The sequence below is a fragment of the Amblyomma maculatum genome, unplaced genomic scaffold, assembly GCF_055883805.1.
Source record: "Amblyomma maculatum isolate TAMU_Amacu unplaced genomic scaffold, ASM5588380v1 scaffold_19, whole genome shotgun sequence".
Classification (NCBI taxonomy): Eukaryota; Metazoa; Arthropoda; class Arachnida; order Ixodida; family Ixodidae; genus Amblyomma; species Amblyomma maculatum.
The window spans coordinates 4,354,516-4,379,104 of NW_028146744.1; the positions used below are offsets into that span (position 1 = coordinate 4,354,516).

At 44.0% G+C, this 24,589-nt stretch overlaps 1 pseudogene; it reads right to left on the reverse strand.

Moving 5' to 3' along the window:
- Window positions 1-807: 807 nt before the first annotated feature.
- LOC146171588 (uncharacterized) overlaps window positions 808-24,589 on the reverse strand; it is a 28,541-nt pseudogene continuing 4,759 nt past the window's right edge.

The window sequence follows — 24,589 nt, forward strand, 5'->3', positions numbered from 1 at the left end:
AAACCAGAAGTTGCTGGCCACGGAAAGAACCGATGCAGTGGCTGTTGTGGACAGAGGAGGTCCTGACATGGGTGGAGGGATGTCACCCTGAGGGTGATTGCCATGCAGCAACTCATGGGTGATTACCGAGGAAGGTGGAGGGCCCCATCAGCCAATGCCAATCAGTTTTCATTGACAAATGCACTATACCAGCTATCTTGACTCTTCAAGCAATGAAAAGACTTAACCGCAACAAAATTTTTTTGTTCTGTGGAGGGAGTGTTTTTTTAGTAGGACATCAAGAGGGAGTACTAAAAATGAAACTTGGAATTCGTAATAGAAGCGATTATGTCAGGAATGGACTCTCAAAACGTTTTATTTTTTGTTTATTTTTACTACAAGCTACTACTTGCTCGCATGATGAAAACTGGTCTTTTTTTTAAGACGTTGGATGCAGTAGAGTATTTATGTAAAGTGGGCCTGCGCTTTTCAGTACTTGTTTGTGTGTGATTATGCTGTGCAGATTGGGTTTCTACATTGGGGGAGGGGACCACTTACGCATGTTGGTATTCATACGACTTCGCTACAAAACGGGAGATGTTGACAAAGGAGACTTGTTTATAAAATTGCTAACCTTGCCACAAACACTGCTCGAATACATGTCAGCACCTATGTTAGTGGTCTGTATCAAAGGTGTTGATAACAGCTTGTTCTTGGTCGGCAAAAGTTGATTGCTTGGATCTTTTTATGTTTGGCAGCAAAAAAAATGCATTTGTAACACTGAGGTAATTGAATTTCAAGGAAATTAGATTCATGCCACTCGAGTGATCATTGTTGAATGGCGATGGGGTTCAGCTTGTCGGTCACTGCAAAAAATTTATTGTCATTCTTACAGTTTGCTTGCGAAAAATTACCAGTAATGACGATAGTACTTGTATTTTGTTTTCCCCGTAAACTTAAAGGATGCTGTTTTCATTTGCAATGGTCTCTTTGTATTCAACACATGGTAAGCTGTCATCTGGCCAGATTCAGCCTGTCTTCACGGTGCAATTTTGTCTACTTAAATATAATAAGTGAGCAAATTTTCACAGTTAGTGTGCTGAGAAGTACGCTCATGGGATCACCCAAGCCGAGCACTGGAACTTTGCGTTGTAGAAGAATCGGGTTGTAGCCAGAATAATGGCCACGTATGAGCAATACGTGCAGTTTTCGTCCTCAACTGTTCGCCTGCAGCTGCATCCTGGCCGATGCTTCAAGGAGGAAGGCCATGTCAGGAACTTGAATCTTCATAACACTAATAAGTTTTGATGAGAGTGAGCAGCATCCATGAAGACCGCAGTGTTTATGCGACAATGCCATGGTTCGCTGTTGATTCGGGCCACATTGTTTGAATTCACTGCGATTGCGTTGCGGTGTGAGATATTTTGGTTAGAAACATGTGTATCTCTCTTGTGCAGAATGCTGGTACACAAAATGAACATGTATTGCATGAGCGCTAATGCGCAGACGAGTGTTACAGTGACATGGGATGCACTATTTTGTAACACGCGCAAATGTTTGTCTGGGTTTTCTGATGTAGGGTAAGAGTTCCTGCTGACTTCGTCCCTGCAGCTTCTGATGTAGTCCAGGCTTTACTGATTGTTAAACGACTCGTATTATCTCAACCACGCTCGCGCTCATACGCGAGAGCTTCGCTTACTGACAGACCGCTTCCTGCGTAGACAGCACTCTGCCGTGCTACCGCTGTTCAGGTATAGCGCACCTTGCTATTGTATTGTTGGATTTACGGTGGATGTTCATACAAGTATATAAATTCATTTCCCACCGAATCTGTCGATGGACGAACTCTTATAAAACCGATATGTGTTGATTTGGCAGCAAGTGCCAAATACAGCAAGAACGCCCAGCTACTTCGGAAAGGGCCCGATGGGTCCGACCGACCCCATCAACGGTTTCGTCTTTCGCGCCTTGTATGTCGTCGTGGTTCTCGTTATATATACATTCAAGTGTCGCTGTTGCATGGCGCATGCTTAGCTTAGATAGAAGGCGTTCCAGTCAAATGGCTGTCTTTCGACTGCATGCAACAGTGAACAATGCTGCGTTTCTTTACTCCTTATTGAAGGCTCAGCGAAACCTGTCAGCATGTAGCACGGCTGCTGTTGAGTGTTTCTGTGAGGGCACTAGGATGCTTCTTCTTGCACGGGCGTACTCTGCAAGTTGATAGTTCTGATGTGTCAAAGGGAAGCTCTACACTACCTTGTCTCAAGGCAGAGATGGCCCCTTTTCCATAAATGGTGCGGCTTTAGAAGGAAACAAAACTCATAAGAATAGAATATGGCACCGACAAAAAGATGAAAAAAAAAAACACGGGGAGAACAAAAGCGCCTCCACAAAGCAGCAGCGTTAGAGGACACAGAGCACACTACTTCGTTAGCAGACGACTCGCGCTCGGGGACCAGTCATGAAGTATCCAGACGGCCTTTTTTCACATGTCCGACTTTTTTTTTTAAATGCTAAGTTTTCCTGAGCCACGGGCACACACAAGAAACACACACGAGACAAGAAACTCAAATCATCCACCGCTCAACAGCGCCAGAATGCACGGCCAGGCAGCGCTGGCGTGTCATGTTTTCCAACCAAAACCAAATTGCCTACAAAGGGCGCTAGTTGCTCCTTTGTCGCGCATGCGCAGGAGCTTTTCCGCAAATGGTCCATTGAAATCACCAAAGAGAAATATGGGTGCTTTGGGGAACTCATTCCTCATAATCGTTAATTCATGGCGTAGGGAATCGGGGAATGATACGTGACTGTCACGGGGTCTATAGCAGACACCGAACACTAGCTCTCCGGAGGCGTTGTAGAAGAAAATCCATGTAGAAGAAAATCACAACCACAATCAAAATCACAACACCAATCAGACGTAGGTGTTTTGACGATTTCTGACTACAGTCTTCGCATATACTAATCTCGCAACGAAGCGCTGCTCTGGATGGAGACGCGTTGTCTGTATAGGCTAGCACAAGGCATGATGTGCAACTATCCTTAGAGAGCAGGCTAACATGGTATTCTTCGAAGGTAAGTACTTGTGTTTAAATACGTGAAAAGACAGCAAAGAAGAGCAGGGGAGCACAGGGGGCAAAAAAAATCATGAGCGCAATAAAATGGTGGCCTTGTTCAGAATGAACGCTGCAAAGCCAAAGCAGCCACAGCTGGTCAGGCTCTGGTCAGCTGCTGAACCTATGATGCTGATGGTGCTAGCGTGGCCGTTAATAGTGATGCTGACTATTAGGATACGGTTGCAGATTCCGCCATGCCAGCTGCAACCGTGCCAGTTCCACAAAAGCTATTCTTGCATTGGCAGAGGCAACTTTTGGAAGATACAGGGTGGTGGTAGTACAAATGGGAAGTCCAGAGAGAGAGAAAAAAAAATTGGAAGCCTCATGGGCAAATTGGGAGGGTTGGCAGGTGCAATATACTGTGCGATATTAGTGTACATCGAAGAATATCAAGTGATCGAAATTTCCAGAGCCCTCCACTAAAGCGTAAATTGTAGCCTAAGTCGCTTTGGGATGTTAAATCCTCTAAAACCTAAAACAATCATTTATACACGCAAATAATGATTTTTTATTATTTTGCAAAAATATTTGCTGTCCTATAAAGGGTTAATTGGAAAGAAACATGCAGACCAAACCAACTAAATGAAGTATTACAGATTGGCTATTGCTTATTCAACTCTTTTTGTCTTCGAGGACAGCTAGATCAATGCCAGTTTCCTTTTTCATTTTTGATGGCATGATCATCAAATTTACATCTTTGTTGTTAATCAGCATGGAGACCAATTAACTGGTGGTGTATTGCACAAGAATGGCTACATAGGAAAAATGCTGATGGTTCATCATGAATAAAATGGACAGAAACAAAGAACCAAATGCAGTGCCGACATTTCAGCGAAGTCCCTGCTTTGTTCCACTTTTACAGCCATCTTTCTATTAATAATATACGGGTAGAATTCCTTAATTTGAGGCATTACAAGTGTGCTGTCATAAGATATACTACTTTGAACACCTTTATTTAATCCTGATCTGCAGCTGTTAAGCATGCACTATGATTTCAGTGTATCTAATTAGAAATAGTAATCACACTCGCAGAAAGCAAGTTTAAGGGGACTAGCAACTGAGTGAAACGTGACACAAGATCATGATGCAAACGAGAAGATGAAAGGCAACAATTCCTTTGCATTGCCAGTGAAGTGTTTTGAGCTTGTGTCAGTAGATGGCACTACAGTGTTTTGCATTTATTGTTGTGAAGCAGTAACCACCGTTCACTTAACCCGTTGCCGGCAAAGTGTGCACTGCAATGCTGCAATGTTTTTGGCTGTTCGAAGTGCAACAAACACTGTGCTAAAGAAAAACTGTACTAATTACTGTCTGGCAGCCACTTCTACCAACGTGCAATGTTATTCCAGCCACAACACTGCGAATGCCCTTTGTAAAAACAGCAGCAGCAGCAGCAGCAGCAGCAGCAGCAGCAGCAGCAGCAGCAGCAGCAGCAGCAGCAGCAGCAGCAGCAGCAGCAGCAGCAGCAGCAGCAGCAGCAGCAGCAGCAGCAGCAGCCAACTCACTAGTGGTCCACGACCGTTCACTCTCTGGGGATATGTGCAGGTCGCTCATCCTGTCGGAAAGGTCTGTCAGACGTGCTGAGCGACGAGAGGACTTCGTCTGCCAGCTGTATGTGCTCCGCCTGTCTCAGAAGTCACTCTGGCCAATGTGCTGAGAACCCTCGTCCCAGCTGGGCAGGTATTCCGCTGAACTCAGGCTCACACCACTAGAGGCACAGGGGCTCGAAGATGACAGGCTGCCTGCACCCGAGCCAACCAGCTTCCTGGGGAAATCTGTATGCGTGTCACAATGACTGCTTCTGCAAGGCTTAGTACTGCGAGACACTTAAAAGAAAGTAGGAAGAGTGAATCCTGCTGGAAGCTAGGAGATCATAATCAAGAGCAAAAGTGACTTCCTGTTCCTGAATTCGTGATGGAAACTGAAAAAGGCAATGCACTCAAACCTCACTGCAATTAAATTCAATTTAAAGAAATCCTGGATGTAATGAATTATTTCAGTCTTCGCAACCTCATACTCACTGAACACCGTATAGTACTTTTAGCATCAAAGCGCAATGAAATTTCACTGCTGAAATGAATTGAACCATAGCCTAAATTGTAATACAAGTTCAAATTATTGAGCTGAGTGCATATATTTAAAGACGCATTGGAACGGGAAATGTGATGATAAAGATCCTAGTGGCCAGCGCGCAGCCTGCTTCCGCCATCTGTAATAATACAGGCAAGGCCGGAGAACGTGACTTCGAGTGAAACCACTACAAAGCTCTAGTGTTGGGGCAACCAGTCACCCACACCAGCCCGCACAGCTGATGTGGCTGCATCGATGGATGTATGTCGAACTCCCTGTGCTCAAAGCTAGTGTGCTATGTTTACCCAAAACCCCGTAAGAGGACAAGATGTCAGTTGCCATCGCCACACCCATGACCTTAGAGCTCACTATTGTGTCCTCAAAGCAAATAGCCTTGCCTCTCTACAATGAGCACAAGGAAACCAAAATGCACATTCTTGCACTTATGATAGAAAAGCGGCAAAGTGCACAGTAGGCTTGATTTTATTTTATTGCGTGCCAACTAAAAGACCCCTTCTCTCTCTCGCTAATATGAAAAAAGGGGCGGGAAAAAATATGTGCCCACAATGGGGCTGCGACAGCGGTGGACACGCCATCATATTAACAATATGCTTGGAGACCCACAGTTAATAGGGCAACAGTGAAGCAAAACCTAAATTCTGCAGGTGCATCATCATTACCTTAGAACAGAGGTGTTCAATGCAGTAGTGATGCTGATCCGGTTGATGAATTTACAGTGTGATCTCTATGAGTATGAGCAACACAGAATGCCATTGTCGATGGCAAAGAAATTGCAGAATAGCAGACCACTTTCACTATGCTTATAACCTCTTTAATTGCTATTGATCTGACCCGTCCTGTCTTAAATGTCCCACTACCTATGCAAATCTATCCCATTGCCTCTGCTACTGCCCAACTGCCTGGCTAGACTTGCTTGGTGCAGAAGAAAAACAGCATCGACTGGTCGCCCAAGTTGTCAACGTGTTCAACCTGTAATTTTTGGCTGAATGAAAGTCTCATTTTAGTACTACTATAGCCGCGCCACAGAAAAATTCTAAAATCTGGAAGTAGAACAATGCCGAGAGCTAACAAAAGTTTTGCAGACGCTTGCGGCATCCGCGATTGGCAATGACCACTTCGTGTGCACCGATCCTGGATGCCAAGTTGATACAGTGTGTCGGAAGATGGTGCCAGATGCTGAAGCGAAAGAGAGAGAGAGAAGAAAAGAAACTGGCAACAATGCTGGCAGCGGCCGACCGTGCGATAAGGCATAAGTGCATTTATGGAGCATTCTTAAGCTGAGTGGATTGTCACAATACCGGCAAATCGCAAAGCCCAAGTCTTGTGACGAAGCAGCAGATCTGAGACAAGTATTCGAAGTGGGTGCTCTCGTGAACAAGTAAAAATTAGCGCAGTTAACAATCTTGACAATTCTTTGAAAAGCGGGAGCACCGCTGTCTGGATAGGGGATCTAACCCAATGTATGCGTAGCAGTTTGATTCATGCACTGCGCGATCATGAAGTCACAGCTGCTATTGGATTTCATTACCATACCTAACGCACGATGCACCAATTTAGCAGCTGAATAGCGAGTCAAATGTCAATTTTTTGGTGCTAGTACCTGCATTCTACAACAACTACTGTTCGCATCCAAAGCAAATATGGATGTTTGCGGGTGATTTCTGATCATAAGTGGTTTAACGGTCAATTTTTTCAGTTTTCTCATTATCATGAGCTCACTGTAGCTCAGACAACATGACAGGCTACTGGCATATGCAGCAGCCCTTTTGTAGCAATAACTAATTTCTCTGAAACTCTCCACATAAAATGGTATGCATGAGAAGTAAAAAAAAAGGAAGTCACATTACTTGAAAAAAAATTCTTTCAACACATACAATCACACGTGACAAATAAATGTGAGCAAAATGTTGGTACATTGATTCACGGTGCTTTGCTATGCTAATGCAACAGCATTCTCTATGGCTTAGAGAAAGTAACTTGATTAATGGAACAAAGCCTTCTCTATTCCCAGCAGAAAAATAAGCAACAGAGCGCTCTGCTTACCTGAACGCACCGCCACGCAGCTGGATCTTGATGAGGAACAAAGTGTGAGCAACAGCTAAGACGAATGTGGCGGAAGCAAGGGCAAGCTGCGACCATGCCATGTAGAATGTGTTCAACCACCTTCCCTCTTCAAAATGGTGGGACGCCGCAAACTGCAGCCAAAGGAAGCATAGAACAAAAGCTCTAAGCCCAATCCTGCAAAGGAAAAAAAAAAGGAAAATAAGTGATGGCTACCAGTGAAGAGAGCAAATGTGGCTTCCTGTTGCTACATGCAAGTTTCTTCAACCAAAATAGGCAGAACACATTTTTAAAGAACATTTAAAAATACCACCATGCCTTCTAAAAAAATTTACAGGTAAGCATATTCAAATATCAGATAGTTCAGAGAATGCTGTCGTTAACTAGCAGATTGCCATTAGTGGTTGAGAGGTATGGAGCACAAGTCTTGTTTCAGCATTTTACAGGCGACTGCTCAGTGGTGCATGCAGAGCCTTAATTTGGTTTGGTTTGGTTTGGTTGGGTTTTTTGGCACATAGGCTACTATGGCCATCATGCGCCAAACACTAGGTTGCTAAGCTTCTTTATGAGTGAAAATGAAAAGTTTAGAAAATTACAGCTGATTTAGAATCCCTAACTCTTTAAGAAAACTAAAAACAGATGAAATTTCAACAAGCGGGTTGTTTCCTAATAGTAAACAGGGGAGGAATGGGATGCGTTCATTATAGAATGGAGTAAAATATTTTTTCCTTAACTGTTCAAGTTCTGTGCACGAGATCAAAATGTGGTTCACGGTGAGCTCACCTCCACATTCTTTGCATAATGGTTTTTGCTCTTTTCTCAGTAAGAAATTGTGTGTCAAGTGTGTATGTCCGATTCGAAGATGGCACAAAATCACCTCACTGAAGCGTTTGTTCTGTGTACATGATTTCCATTCTCCTACTATGGGTTTTACTGTGTGTAGTTTATTTTGCTCTTCGTTATTCCATTTTTTCTGCCATTTATCTATCAGGCTTCTTTTTACTAACTTAATACAATCCTTGTAGGGAATTGGTATTTTCTTTATTTTCTTAGTTCGAGCTTGTGCAGCACATGAGTCGGCTACTTCGTTACCATCTATCCCAACATGGCTAGGAACCCAGCAAAAGATCATGGTTTGGCCTTGCGTTGTTATTTTTTCTATGCCGTGAATGATGTTCCCTACTATAGGCTCAACTGCATTTTTGGAATGTAATGCCGTAAGCACACTTAAAGAATCGGTATAGATTATGCTCTTTTCACAGTTCTGTTGCATAATTTTATTTACAGCTACATAGACAGCGTAACATTCTGCAGTAAATATTGAGGCACTGTTAGGTAGCCTTACAACTTTTTCTCCGTTGCCTTGCACGACAGCACATCCAACATAATTTGCTGTTTTTGATCCATCTGTGAAAAATTCTGTGAAGTTCATATACTTCTCTCGTAGTGCTAGGTATTCCTGTAATATGTGTTCGTGTGCTGTTTGATTTTTTCGGAAGGCTGTCAGTGTGAGGTCACATGTAGAGGGAAGGCTGTACCAGGGCGGAAATGGATACTGTCTCTGGGCTACAGTTGGAAGTGCATCCAGTATTCCTAAATCTTGGCATATTTCTTCAAAGCGGAGTAGTAAAGGCCTGATAGCATGGGGTTTGTTTATGAACAGTGTTCTGGAAGGGCACTTTGTAACTAAGGGGAAACAGAGATGTTTTGGTAAAGATCTTATCCTGAGTATGTATTCACATGTAAGCATGCTCCTCCTGTCGGCAAGGGGTGGTTCATTTGTTTCTACATAGATGCTTTTAATGGGGGATGTTCTGTATGCACCACTAGAAAGACGTAAGCCGAGGTTATGTATTGGGTCTAATCGCTTTAGATATGATGACCTCGCGGAGCCATACACAATACAACCGTAATCTAAACTGGAGCGTACAAGAGAGCGGTAAATGTGTAAAAGGCATGTTCGATCGGATCCCCAGTGCTTCTTTGAGAGAACTTTGAGTATGTTGAGGGACTTAGAAGCTTTCTTCTTAAGGTTAGTTATGTGAGGCAGGAATGTTAGTTTTTTATTAAAAGTTATACTTAAAAATTTGTGTTTATTTTTTACTGGCAGTTCAGCTTCATTTAGGTATAAAGTTGGATCTGTCTGTAGGCCTCTCTTCAGTGAAAAAAGAACAGCTACTGTATTTTGAGGGGAGAATTTAAACCCATTCCTGTCTGCCCATGTAGCTAACTTATTCAATGTTATCTGTATTTGCCTCTCACAGGATGATATGTTGGATGATGTACAGGCAATTTGCAAATCATCAACGTAGAGTGAATACATAACAGACTCTGGGATTACTTTACTTATACTATTCATTTTTACAACAAACAATGTAGTACTTAAAATACATCCCTGTGGTACGCCATTCTCTTGGATAAATGTTTTTGACATAGTTGTGCCTAGGCGAACATTAAATGAGCGGTTAGAGAGGAAATCACGCAAGATGTTTAGCATTCTCCCACGGATGCCCAAGTCTGCAAGGTCACGCAATATTCCAAACCTCCATGTTGTGTCGTATGCCTTTTCAAGATCGAAGAAGACCGCTAGACAGTGCTGTCTGGGTATAAATGCTTCTCTGACGGTATTTTCCAGACGGACAAGATGGTCAGTTGTACAACATGCCTTCTTAAAACCACACTGATGAATATCGAGAAGCTCTTGGGATTCTAGGATAAACATTAATCTAATATTAAGAATACTCTCAAATGATTTTGCCAGACAGCTAGTTAATGATATTGGCCTATAACTGCTGGCCGAAGTTGGTGGTTTGCCATGCTTCAAAAATGGTACAACAAAGCTTTTTTCTACGCCTCCGGTATCTGTCCTACTACCCATATCTTGTTGAAAAACTTTAGAAGGGCTTCTACAGATGGCTCAGAGAGGTGGGACAACATTTCATAATGTATCTCGTCGGGGCCTGGGGCAGTATTTTTGCCAGTAGATAGAACTCTATGAATTTCTTGTATTGTGATTAAACTGTTAATCAGTTCATTGCTGCCACCGCTAGTTGGGAGTTTCTGTTTTTCAGCTGTGATTTTATATCTTAAGAATGATTCTGTGTAGTGGTTAGAGCTAGACACTCTGCAGAAATGCTCACCGAGTATATCTGCCTGCTCCTGCAAGCTAGTTTGCACACCTGGAGGGGTTAGGAGAGGGACTGTGTAGGGGGAGTAGGTACCATCTAGTTTGCGAACTTGTTCCCATACCTTTTTGGATGTGATGGAACTGTTTATAGATGAAACATAGTTTTTCCAAGATGTTTTCTCTGCGCTGCGACGAATATATCTTGCTTTTGCTCTTGCTTTCTTAAAGCTCATTAGGTTCTCGTGCGTTGGGTACCTGCGAAAGACACCCCAGGCTTTATTTTGTTGTTTTTTTGCTTCCTTACATTCCCGTGTGTACCACAGTTTATGATTTGGTTGTATTTTGCCCGAGGACTGGGGGATAGCAAGGTGAGCAGCAGCAAGGATACGGGTCGTGAAAAGCTCATTTAATTCATCTACACTGAGGCTGTCTGAAAAAATGTTTTCTAAATTGGCTTCTGATTTGAACAATGACCAGTCGGCTAGGTGGAGCTTCCAGCGACGTGGTTTAGAAGGGATGATTGATGGAGAAGATAAAAGCTCAATAACAACAGGTAGATGATCACTTCCATACGGGTTGTCTATCACGTCCCATTTAAAATAATTAAAAATCGATGGCGAGCAGAGGGATAGATCTAAACAGCTCATTTTTCCAGACCTTGGTGAGCAGTATGTTTGCTTTCCGGTGTTCAGCAAACATATGTTGTTACATAATATAAAATCTTCTAATATGCGGCCTCTAGTATCTGTTAATTCACTGCCCCAAAAAGATGAATGGGCATTAAAATCACCAACTACCAGATAAGGCTCTGGCAGCTGGTCTAAAAGCTCCTCTAAGTCATGGAGGTTTACTGGTGAATGAGGTTGAAGATATAAGCAGCATATCGTTATCGTTTTAAAAAGCAAAGTGGTAACAGCTACAGCTTCGTATTTAGTTTTGAGCTTGATTTGTCTGGTTGCAACACCACTCTGGATAACAATAGCGACACCTCCTGATAATCTACCAGACTGCTCCCGGTCACACCGAAAGACTTTATAATTTTTTAGAATGTTTTTATATTCAGGTCCTAGGTTTGTTTCTTGTAAACAGATGACGAATGGAGAGAACGTGTTTAAGAGATCTTTTACATCACTATAGTTGTTAATTAGACCTCGACAGTTCCAGTGAATGAGGAACGCCATATTGGGTGGATTTTGTTTAGAGTTAAAAATTTAGGTTTCGGGTCTCTCAGGGCCCGTTATTCGGGGTTTGTCCCTTTTTTTCTTTTCAAGGGAGTTGTGCCGGCGCAGAAGCGGCGGCGAACTAAGACTAGTGTCCATCGCTTCCTCGGAGGCGCTGGACGTCCGCTGGTCAGCTGCGGGTGCTTGTGTTTCAGGCTTCTTCTGAAGGGAAGCCTTTTGGGCTGGCGGTTGTGAGACCGGTAGGCCCTGTTTTGCAGATGGCAAGGAAGCTTTCGCTGTCCCTGCCTGGGGCGGGGGTGGTCCTGTCTGAGGCATTGCCTGGACAGGAGCCAGATTCAAGCGTGGCGTGTCGCCCCCACGCGCCACCTTGGAGTAGTCTGCCTTCGCTGTTAAAACGAATGGGTTTTTCTTTTTCAGTTTTTCGCGCGCTTCTTTGAAGCTGATGTTTTCTATTGTTTTTATGGCTATGATTTCCTTTTCATTTTTCCAAGTTTGGCATGATCTGGAGTAGGCAGGGTGCTCCCCATCGCAGTTGGCGCAACGTGGCACAGCTGCACAGTTTTCAGAGGTGTGGTCATTTCCAGCACATCTTGCACATTTTGGACGGCCACGGCAGCTCTGTGAGCCATGACCGAAGCGTTGACAATTGAAACAGCGTCTGGGGTTGGGGATATAATGTCGCACAGTCACTTTGATATATCCTACTTCAATAGATTCGGGGAGTGTGGAGGTGGCAAAAGTTAGGACGAGGTGCTTAGTGGGTATTTCTTTGCCATCTTTTCTTATTTTTATTCTGTGGACATTGGTTACATGCTGTTCTTTAAGCCCCTCAAGCATTTCTTCTTCTGTGAGGTTCAAGAAATCGCTCTCAGATATCACGCCACGGACAGTATTCAATGATGTGTGCATAGACACTACAATTGGGATGTCCCCAAACGACTCAAGCTTTGGAATGTTGTCATATTGAGTTTTGTCTTTGACTTCAAGCAGGAGGTCCCCACTGCCCAGCTTGGATACTTTGTATCCTGGACCCAGGGCTTGTGTGAGAGACTTGGACACGATGAAGGGAGACACCATGCGGGCTGGCTTTTCTGGTTTTTCACTGTGGATAACGTGGAACTTGGGGAATATTTCTAGTTTTTCATTAAAGAATTGAGAGGTTACTTCGGTCCGCCTTTTCTTTGTTTGGCGATCATTTTGTCTTGAAGAAGCCATAAAGTAAGTATGCTGTTCGGTCACAGTGCCAGCCACCCACCATCGAGCCCAACAAGGGGACGGGGCAGGAGTTAAATAAATAAGTCCTACCCTCGCCAGCTGTACACAGTAACTATAACCTAATATGGGTAACCCAGGGTAGTTACACCACACACGGTTAACCCTAGCCGCCCGGAAGAAGGAAGAATCCAAGAAGAGAGAAGAAGACAGGAGAGCTGTAGGATAGAAGATAGGAAAGTGAAAGGTGGAGGGGAGGATAGGAAAAGGCGACTGCCGATTTCCCCCGGGTGGGTCAGCCCGGAGGTGCCGTCTATGGGAAACGTGGGCCAAAGTGGTGTGTTGCCTCCGCCGAGGGGCCTTAAAGGTCCAAACACTCGGCATCGGCTCAACCACCAGGATCCCCTTTTCCCCAGACACGACGATGCCACGCACGGCTAAGCGTGGGTGCTCGGGGTCCGTGGTGTCGCACAAAACACACAAACACCTGCTTTAACAGGTGCCCCCTCCGGGGAGAGCCTTAATTTGCAGTCACCGGTTTCCTCACGTGTTATAGTATTGAGCTCGGAAAACATGCCAAATCTTCGAGCATAATATGTTACCCTCTCCTCTTTGCAGAGGCATCTGTACTCCCTGGCACCTGGCTTGGCAAGCCACATATCCTCCGCACTTTGTGGCCTAGTCCAAAATAACAACCTCTCTTTGTGACGGCGCTATACTCCTGAACACGTGGGCGTCCACTCATTGGTTGCCAACTTGCGATTGTACTGACGCTCCAAGGCAATGACACCCACGACGTCAGCACACAAGAACACAGCCGCAAAGTATGCTCCATCCCAACACAGGCTACTAACTACTACTACTACTACTACTACTACTACTATTCATAACAACCGTGAGTGACTGCTCCTTTATCGCCACTGCAATTGATGACGCATACTTCATGCTACAGCATGTGTCACGTGATAATCTTTGGGCATCATACGAACACTACCTAGCACTTGTGAGCAACTGGCTTCCGTTGGTGCTGCCTCTATAGTGTACTCTGCCATCGCAGCTGATGCACTGATACACGAGGCATTCTGTGATAGCCACCTCTACTGCCATAGCAATTGGCATGAGCTCTATTCTCTCAATGAGCATATGCATTCTGCCAGGCTTTCTCTCTCTCTCTCAACTCGTTTTTCTCTTTTCCACATGTGATGCTACATGCTGTGACACCGATCATGTCATTGTAATTTCTATATATTTGACTCTTTAAATAAGCTATTAAAGCTTTCGCAATAAAACAAACGGCAGGAGCGCTAACACTACAGATTGTTTTTTTGTCTGAATCATACATAAGCAGCATCCATATACTACACAGTTTGTACCAAGGTCATAGTGGCTGCTATGTGCATGGCCAGAAGGGTGGTGAAAACATGAGCATCTTTCTGACCTGCTCATTGCCATCTGCTCCGACATACAGTGAAGAAGCTAGGCCCTGGACTCAGATAAGGTGCCCTAATGTTTCATGCAAATCATCTAAATATGAGGCACAGTAAAATCGCGATAAATCGAAAATCCAAACCATTCCAACTGCCAGCGCAACCTTGCACAATGCACGACACAAGTGTATGGTATCAGCAGCACACTAATTTGAACGCTACGGGTCTCGCACAGGTTATTCAAACGACTTTTCAGAAGGAGGCCAGGTCTGGGTATGACCAATGAGGAGAGACTGGAAATACAGTCAAACCTGGATATATTGAGCACGAAAAGGATCATGAAATAGTCTGATATGTCCATGATTAGAAAGAAAAAACATTAAAGTGGGTAAGCTTATTATTCATAACCTAGAAGCACGAATACACAGCTTTAAGGCCAGCGATGCATCTCTTGTAGCACCACCTACCAGCATGCAAGCAGTGCCCCGCTCGCCAAACACTGCGACCACGCCCCCCCACTTGTTCTCACAGTTTCTAACCCTTTGTAGGTCCGGTTCTGTGCTTCTAGTATACTGAAACTACACTCCTCACATTTTGCAGGGTTGTTCTGTATGCCTGTAGAATGTATGATTCGTCAATAAAGTTTTAACGGACTGTGGTTACCGCTTCAGTCAAGGAATTCACAGCCCTGTGGCACCATGAGTGAGAGGCGCTAGAGACACATCATAGGCAATGTGAAAGCAGGAATGATTTATATTAAAGGACACTCGAGAGAGCACAAATACAGAACAAGAACCCCTGAAAAAAAGAAAAGAAAAAAAGAACACCATCAACTTAAAAATGTTAGTGATAATTTTCCTGAGATGTGGTCACGTAGGGTACTACGCTGATAATTACACCGTTTCCCCGCAAGAAGTCACTTCAGCTGGTTTTATGCAATTTTTAGTGCCACACTAAAATTATAAATCTTCATTTTTGGATACTGTAGTGCTCGATCTGTACAGTACTAAATGAGGCAAGATCTTTTTATTTCCACCACAATTTCATGAAACATTTTGCTCAGTGCTATGTCCCATTAAAGTAAAAAGAAAAAAGAAAAGCCCGGAAGAAAGTTAAAAGTGCTGAAGATTACCGTCGACGTCCTGCAAGCAGCACAGAGCAGGCAGATAACACTAAGCCGGCTGGCCGCAGGAGATGCGTGGGTGGCATGCTCACTACCACGTTGGCTAAGCCCAACTTTGTGCCGTAATGGGCAAGCACGAAGTCATTCTTCAAAAAGGCCATGATCAACATGACCGAGGTACAAAGGCTCAACACTGATGCCGTCGTTGACAGTAAGAGCCGCAGGCGTTGCTTCCAAGGCTGCGACAAAAAAAGACGCAGGTTAGCCTATCGAGTGTGCTGCACAGTTAACAAGGCATCAAAACTGGATGCAAAGACGAACAAGACTGGAGTAATGAGACGAGTCAGCAGTGCTGCAGTGACAGGTGATCTAGAAAATTAGAAGAGGCTTAACCTGGTTACACCAGTGGCAGTGTTCTGGGAAGTACTGGTTTGGATCATGGCTAATTAAGGTAAAGGTAAAGGTCAAGTTAAGGTTAAAGTTTGATAGGTGATCTAGAAAATTAGAAGAGGCTTAAACTGGTTACGCCAGTAGCAGTGTTCTGAGAAGTACTGGTTTGGATCATGGCTAATTAAGGTAAAGATTAAATTAAAGGTCAAGTCAAGGTCACAGCTCGGGTCATAGTAAGCCATTGGCTGAGCATATACCAGACTTTAATTACTTGCTCGAGACCACATAGTTGTGACGTCACAAAACAGTTCAGCCAATCAGGTGGATGGCACACAATATCCGATGGCATTCAATTCTAATTTTGCGGTTCCATATGAAAGGAGCTGCCTGAGGTGGCAGCCTATTCCAACTCGATCATGTCATCTGGTCTCGTGACATCACACAACCCGCTGACTAACCTGCGCCCCACTTTCTCACCTGCCAGATGCATGCCTGCGATATATTGACGGTGTGAGCTTCAGACGGGGAATGCTAGGATCCCGGTGGTGGACGTCATGAAACAGCTTAGCTATGAGAGTGATGGCACGCAAAATTCCAGTGCTCGGCTTGGGTGATCCCATGAGCGTCCTTCTCAGCACACCAACTGTGAAAATTTGCTCACTTATTATATTTAAGTAGACAAAATTGCACCGTGAAGACAGGCTGAATCTGGCCAGATGACAGCTTACCATGTGTTGAATACAAAGAGACCATTGCCAATGAAAACAGCATCCTTTGAGTTTACGGGGAAAACAAAATACAAGTACTATCGCCATTCCCGGTAATTTTTCACAAGCAAACTGTAAGAATGACAATAAATTTTTTGCAGTTGCCGACAAGCTGAACCCCATCGCCATTCAACAATGATCACTCGAGTGGCATGAATCTAATTTCCTTGAAATTCAATTACCTCAGTGTTACAAATGCATTTTTTTTTGCTGCCAAACATAAAAAGATACAAGCAATCAACTTTTGCCGACCAAGAACAAGCTGTTATCAACACCATTAATACAGACCACTAACATACGTGGTGACATGTATTCGAGCAGTGTTTGTGGCAAGGTTAGCAATTTTATAAACAAGTCTCCTTTGTCAACATCTCCCGTTTTGTAGCGAAGTCGTATGAATACCAACATGCGTAAGTGGTCCCCTCCCCCAATGTAGAAACCCAATCTGCGCAGCATAATCACACACAAACAAGTACTGAAAAGCGCAGGCCCACTTTACATAAATACTCTACTGCATCCAACGTCTTAAAAAAAAAGACCAGTTTTCATCATGCGAGCAAGTAGTAACCTGTAGTAATAATAAATAAAAAATAAAACTTTTTGAGAGTCCATTCCTGACATAATCACTTCTATTACGAATTCCATGTTTCATTTTTAGTACTCCCTCTTGATGTCCTAATAAAAAAACACTCCCTCCACAGAACAAAAAATTTTTGTTGCGGTTACGTCTTCTCATTGCTTGAAGAGTCAAGATAGCTGGTATAGCGCATTTGTCAATGAAAACTGATTGGCATTGGCTGATGGGGCCTCCACCTTCCTCGGTAACCACTCATGAGTTGCTGCATGGCAATCACCCTCAGGGTGACATCCCTCCACCCATGTCAGGACCTCCTCTGTCCACAACAGCCACTGCATCGGTTCTTTCCGTGGCCGCCAACTTCTGGTTTCACCTCCTCTCCCCTAGAAGCGGAGAGGAAGATTTTCCTCTCTCCACTGTGCAACCTGCCAACAGCGGTACATGGTTTACACGTACTCAACGTACACATTCTTCTCTGCCGTACAAGTGGAGAGCAGGATATCCCTTCTCCAATTTGCCATCAGCTAACCATTGAAACTAATGTCACAGCTTGACATATACTGAAACCAGCACCTTCTCCTGAGCGGGAAACTAGTTTCAACGCATTCATTACTAACACTGTAGCAATTAATCGGATCAACTTACAAGGGAGTAGTGTGCCAGCACTCTCGAACGGGTTCGCAGTGTGTGGCCCATCAGCTGTGGCCGCAGCAGAGAGTCTTGCAGGTTCTGTGTTCGCTTCACCTGAGTCTCGCATGCCAGGCACAGCGCATACACCTCTTCCAGATGCGCCCGATACTGCTCTACCTCAGTCTCGAATTGGCTCTGCACAACACAGCAAGCAAGTAGCATGCAATCTGAATTCCTTCTCCTGCTAAGCTGTAGCCCAGCAACATCAAAAGCTTGTATACTAACTACCATACTTGTAGAGGCGATAGCACACCTTGCAAAGGTGTCAATGTTTAAATAAACCGTCATGTGAATTTTGTTAATCATGTATTTTCTTTGCGACAATCAAAAGCTCCTTGTCGAACTAAAGCTGGGCTGATAAACGCAGAACACTGAAAGAGACATGAGAATGACCGCCTGCTGCCGGGGCAATAATCAGCGTGGTATTGAGACATGCAGGTTTGCTTGAAAGTGTGTGAAAGAGGAAGAGGGAAGGGTGTTCCAAATGGCTGCCCTGTACCAGCGGAATGGGATTTTGGGATGTAAAAGGAAATCAGAGAAGATGTCAGGAGCAGGATACCTTCTGACACACAAGCATGAGGCCCTCGAATAATGAAACTGGTGCTTTGTAGGGCTTAAGGGTCAACAATGGCTTTGGCCACAGTTCCATGATCTCAACATCCATCAGATGGTGAGAACAAAGGTTTAAAGAACTAATACAGTTTCTGAAAAAGTTAGTTATGGTTTAGTTCTGGTAAACCCTAGTTGAATTGCAAGAGCAACGACGGAAGCTTCTTTTGCTTGCTAAGTTATTCCCCTATCATGCCCCATCAGTGTAAAGTGCTACATTATTGGGGGGCACTTAGTCCCTGGTATGACGCGAGAACGTAAGCTACCAGCCCACATATAAAGTCACGCTTCAACCAAGCCGTACAGAAATGCCTGCGTATCATAGGGGTAACGAGAATGCAAACTGTTCTTGCAGGCTGATTCTGATATCACCCTCTCATATGAAAAGAGTGACCCGAGTTGGCAGTTCCTGCCCATAGCATAGGGGTAACGTGAATTGAAATGTCATGGCAGGCTGATTTTTTATGAGGAGACCGTAGCTACGCCTCTTCACGGCGTAGCTGCGGCCACCCAAGGTCTCGCTTTGGCTGTTGTAGTAGTATTGCTTTCGCAATTAATTGCCAAAACATAAGGCTGGTGACACCTACCACACATAAATGCAAAGATAGTTTGCCATTAGCAGCAATGTCAAAGGCAGCGCCACTGTCAGCATACTAGAACGCTGCCCTTGCAAACCATTTTAGAAGATGGTGAGAACGCAGAATTACACCACGCAAAATGCAATGAAGAGAGAGAAAAAAAGATGTAGGTGCCTGAAGGTTCTTTGAATGAAAATAACCCTTTGCATTGCGGTTGTTCTTAAATATGTAGTGCATGTGTCAACCCCAGGCAGTGTAGCCAGTCTACTAGTAGAGTTACAAAATTTGAACATAATACGGCATCACTACTGGTTCTGGCCAATCACATAAGAGGAGGATGAGAATATACAACGAAGTGGTGCGCCGTGTGTCCTCATCCTCCTCGTGTTTTCAACCAGTGGCAAGTAATAAGTGCCCATGACAATGCCCGATGCCGGCAGAACAAGGGCCCAATCATCAAAGTGTAGTTGGCAACGAAGTTCGAATTGCACTTTGTTTGCCTGGCTTCTATACGCTGGTGGTCGCTGCCTCAGAAGTGATAAGCAGCGCAAGAGCAACTTTCAATAATAATCTTGGGGCATGTGTGTGCTGTGAAATCAAAAACTGCACGACCGTGCAAATTTGCAGCAAGCCGCGCAGATCACGCTCAAGTGTGGAAGGCAGGAAGGAGTGGCATTTCCCTTTTCATCTCTGCTAACATCGTAACATATTCACATTTTTGTTTTTTGAAGTTGCAAGAGCGCCACAATGCCACCCCTCGAGAAATTATAAACAAGGTGCAGAGGCGGGATGAAGTGCAAGGTACGTGCAGATGCACAGCGCATTCTAGTGATGAAATTTTTTGCCTCGCCCTTTTGTTTTTCACGGTGTTCGACCTGAAATTTTGCGCAGTCCCAATGAGTTCGAAACAATGAGGTTTTACTGTATGTGTTTACTTGTCTCAGACAGCTGACTGTACCTTTAACGTCATTATAGCCAAAATTCATATTCTACACCAAGTTCACTCATCTGCGCTTTAATTATGGTCTAGCTTGTGCAGTTTCAAGCAATATCAGATGCCATGAAGTAAAGTGCTGTGGGTGTGCATATGCCAAACAAAATTGTAGGCCACAGGACACAATACCAGAGCTATAGGTCAATTTCAACCAAGTGGCATTTTCTGCATTGTTTTAATCAAGACAGATGTCGCATTAAAGACTGGGCTGGAGAACTTGAGCTAACAACGAAATATTGTGATGTTATCATAAGGTACAGTAAACTAAAATTATTTGACCCCCATTAATTCGAAATTTCAAAATAGGAGTGCAGTCCCAGCTGACGTCCGTTTAAATCTATGCTGTCAGATGCTCGTCAATTCGGACATGGAAGGCCTTGTGCCTGTTAATTCAGATGAGGAGTCGCATCCAGGTATGACCTGCGAAGCTAATGGTTAGCCAAACTGATGTTCTCTGACATGAATTGCATAAAAGAGTGGTACCTACACACCTCAGACGTGCACGCTACGGCAGGAATGATGATGATCAGAAGTATTCCACTGCCGAAATACAGCATAGCCACATAAATAGTTTTGCTTAAATTCACGCCATCCCACCACTGACATTGGGCCTGTGCATAGGTCAGCCGTGTCGTTTCAGACGCTGCTTAGCACGTCATACGCTGTTCTAACGACCACGCATATTTCTCTCTCTTGAATCCATATGCTTCCTCCACTCCAAGTACACTGAACCGTAGCGTTCTGAGGATGATCGTCCATGCGTTGAAGCTTCCTCAAAATGAAATGGGGTTGTTCGTGAAGAGGTACCATTGCTACTGAGCTGCACTACGAAAATGTTTGTGAAGGCTGAGCCGAGCCAGCAAGCAAGCAAGCAAATAAAGAAGGAATCTAGCAGAACAGATGGTTTTTGGGAAAGTCAAAGTGTCAAATGAACTCGTACAGTTTCTACTGAGATATGTCAATGTATGTGCCAACTCTGTGGTGAAAATATATACAGCTTGAGAAAAACATGCAAACACCACAGTGAATGAACAACTTATGTTTCATGTCAAAATAGAAATACAATGATATACATACAGCATCTGCACCAAACTCAAGGACAGCATAATGTATACAGCAGCAGTATTTCAGCTTACATGGTAAGTTATGGAAGCTGAATTTTAAGCATGGCAGCATGCTTTTGCCACATATATAATTTATATTGATTGGTTCAAATGACTAATATCAAGGGGCAGGATTTTTCAGTTTTTGTTTTAAAATTTGGCTCCATCTTTAAGTGTTCTTTTTCAGAACATGTTTAGTCTTTCTTTCTTCTTTTTGCAAATATTATTTTCAACGAGTCAATTACTTTTCTCATTATCTATATATCACTCTTTGTGGTCAACGGTTGCTTATAGTGCGTCTCAACATTTTTGTCAGCGCAAACAATTTATTTACTTCTAATTAATGTCCAAATGAGAGCATTTTGAACTGTGCCTGTGAAAGAAATTAGTCATTGAGAAAAATGCAACACAATAAATAAGAAAGTAGGCAGAATAAAAATGCAAGTAGAAGTTTACTTCAATGAACTATAGTAGTTTAAAATATTAGTGTTGGTTTCTTGAGTTCCTGCGCTGCATCAAATGAAAGCATGGGGCACTGTTATGTTCCCTCCTCATCACTGCCTCTATGTGTGCCCTAACCTTTTATTTATCATGGCTGACCGACTTGCCGAACAATGCACCCTCTTAAATTCCATAGCCTTAGTGTTGACCGAAGTGATGGTTTGGCTTGGTTTGTAGGGTTTAACGTCCTGAAGCAACTCTTTAGCCAACGCAAGCCACCAAAACGAAAGACGCCAGAAATTTCGACCACATGGGGTTCTTTAACATGCACTGGCACTGCACAGTAAGCGGGCACCTTGGTTTTTTAATCCTGCATCCTTGAGTTCATTAGGCGAGCGCTCTAACCACTGAGCCACAGTGATAGGTGTGACAGGGTGTGACACAATTGTGATGGAACTGCCACTCATTCACTGTGGTAATTAGAACAGAAGTTTTCATGATGCCCATGCATGGTTCCATGTCAGCGCTCTAAAATCAGCTGATACTAAACATCCTTAGCCGAGTAGTTGCTCTAATCGGGTGGTGATAGGAAATAAAAAGTGCTCAGATAGCAGGCGGCTGGGAGGTGGTGCTTCCCGGTCTACAGAGGTAACGAAGCAATATCTCAAATTGCACAACTGGTTGCTTATCTAATAATACACAGTGGTATCATGTCCCTGACTTCTCTATTAAACTAGTCAATTTTCAACCTTGACCCAGTGCAATTTGTGCTCAACAGCCAGCCAACTATGCCTTACATGTCAAGAATAATGGCTTCTTTCGGTTAAGCTCAAATTTAAAGAAACTGAAACAGACATATTTTTATGGGTGTTTTTGCTTAAACCAAGAAGTCCAGTCTCTAGTTATATATTCAACAAAAAAATAGTGCTAAATAACCTCGAAGAAAGGCAACTATGTACCTGAAGAGCCCTGGGTCAAGGTGCTACTTATACTCTATCTCAGTAGTTCCTGGCACCAGTACCAAAGCTACCATGATTGCAGAGGCAACGGTTTGAGGCTGTGGAATGTAGCGCCAGTATAAAGTGCCCGTAAAGCATATGGGATGACCTTTTTTAAAGTGCACATTTGCAAAATGCTATTTCAAATCGAACCTGAACGTACGCTCGACTTATATACATTGTTTCCAAAGTTTAGCGTTCACGACCATTGCATATGCTGAAATCATTTTTTCAACATGTCCAAGTGCTTCGAAGAGGCCGTCTCACTCACAGTCAACTCGTCGTTGTTACTGGGTTTTTTGGCATGTTGATTGGTCATAAACAGCACATCAGGCACTCATTTGGCTTCATCTCACCTACAGCAACATCCACGAGCATTGAATTACCTTTATTTTTGGGAGTGGCTATATTGCCGGCAGCCGGCAAAACAGCTCGGGAAATAAGACTGCCGGCAGTGTTCTTTCATTGGCAGGCTACAGTCACGTGATGCCGACCATTCCGTGAACACGGTCAGTTGGTCAGTCCTCGCGGGTGGCAGTGTTCATCCGTAACGTGCTTATTTTGGACTTTACTGCCGCGTTGACCATTCTTTTCCAGTGGCCAGCTGACCATCTAACTATGGCGGCTGATGATAACGAGTCTCTGTCAATGGCTGCGCTGGACAGCATCGCCGATGCGGGAGACACCCACGTGAGTTTCAACGTTGGCGACACGTTTGCAAGCTTTTCGGAGCTTGAGGAGAAGATTTCACGGTACAGCAGCCAAAATTACATCCAGCTGCGGAAAAGGGATGCACGCACCATCGAGGCGGCCAAAAAGCGAGTCGGCAAGATTGTGGGAAGCATGCCCGACGCGCTCGAATACCAGTCGGTGAAGTTTTGTTGCATCCACGGTGGAAAGAAGTTTGCAACCAAGGCGTCAGAACGAAGCTCCTCGTAAGTGAATGATTATGCTGTGCAGATCTTTTACATTGTTGAAATAAGATGCGTGCGCTTCCTTCAATTCTTCCTTAGGCACATATTTCATAGCAGTGTGCTCCTTAGAATGGTTGCGGTTCGCTGTATTTAATTGACGCAGGTCGACAGCTATAATACATGTGTTTTTATGTATTATAATATCTCGACCCTGTAACATTTGGTACAAGAATTGAACTAAATCCGTTTTCTGTCGCATAATCCGTAACCGGTAATGTTGCCGAGTTTTCTAGTTGAAATGGCAGCGGCGCGTACCCACGTTAATGTGCGCCCACGTGGTCTCTTGATATGGCTTCTTTAGCTTGGAACACACCCCTTGTAGGAGGTAACACCGACTGCCAAGCTCTGGGGGGGTGGTGTGGTTGGTGCTTTCGACTCGAATGCGACTATCCGCCCGCCGTGGATGCCGGCAGCGCATGGCACTCGGTCTGCTTGGTGTTTCATAATACGTTATATGAATATGCTTGAAATACACTCTTTGAGCCTATTATGCTTGCTATCGAGTCATGGCGCGTATTCGTGTAGCTTATTATGAAACTTCCATCACAAAGAGGTGCGCACTAACGGAATCCGCAACGGACGTCAGTCGCGTTGCAATCGAAAGCTTGCCTGCTATAATATGACTAATTACAGAATTGCGACACTTGTGTAGCTTTCTACGGATAGTATTTTAACAGGGGGCAACCTCTTGCATGTTATTTTGCAGCGTTTTGGTGAAAAAAAAAAATGTTTTGTGCAGGACTTTCAAGAAAGACTGCCCATTCCACATCTACTTGGTTGCGAGCAAGGATGGTGCGCACTTAGAGATCAGGAGCCTCGTCCTGGCGCACAACCATGCCTTGTCAGAGGCACTCTTAAGACATTTGCCCCAACAGCGAAAGCTAGCACCTGAGCTTGAAGAAAAGGCAAAGGAAATGCTCCAACTCAATGCGAACAAGAAGTTTGTGAGAGAGCGTCTTGAAGAAGAGAGCAACAAGGTGGTGACACTAAAGGACCTTTCAAACCTAGCTGCAAAATGCAACAGTCAAGCTCCCGAAACAACCTCCAAGCCACAGCCACAATGTTGCAAAATGAATACCATGCCTCTGTTCGTCTCCTGACTGAGGATAGAGATGAACTGAGGGCAATTTATTTTCAGGATGAAGGCATGA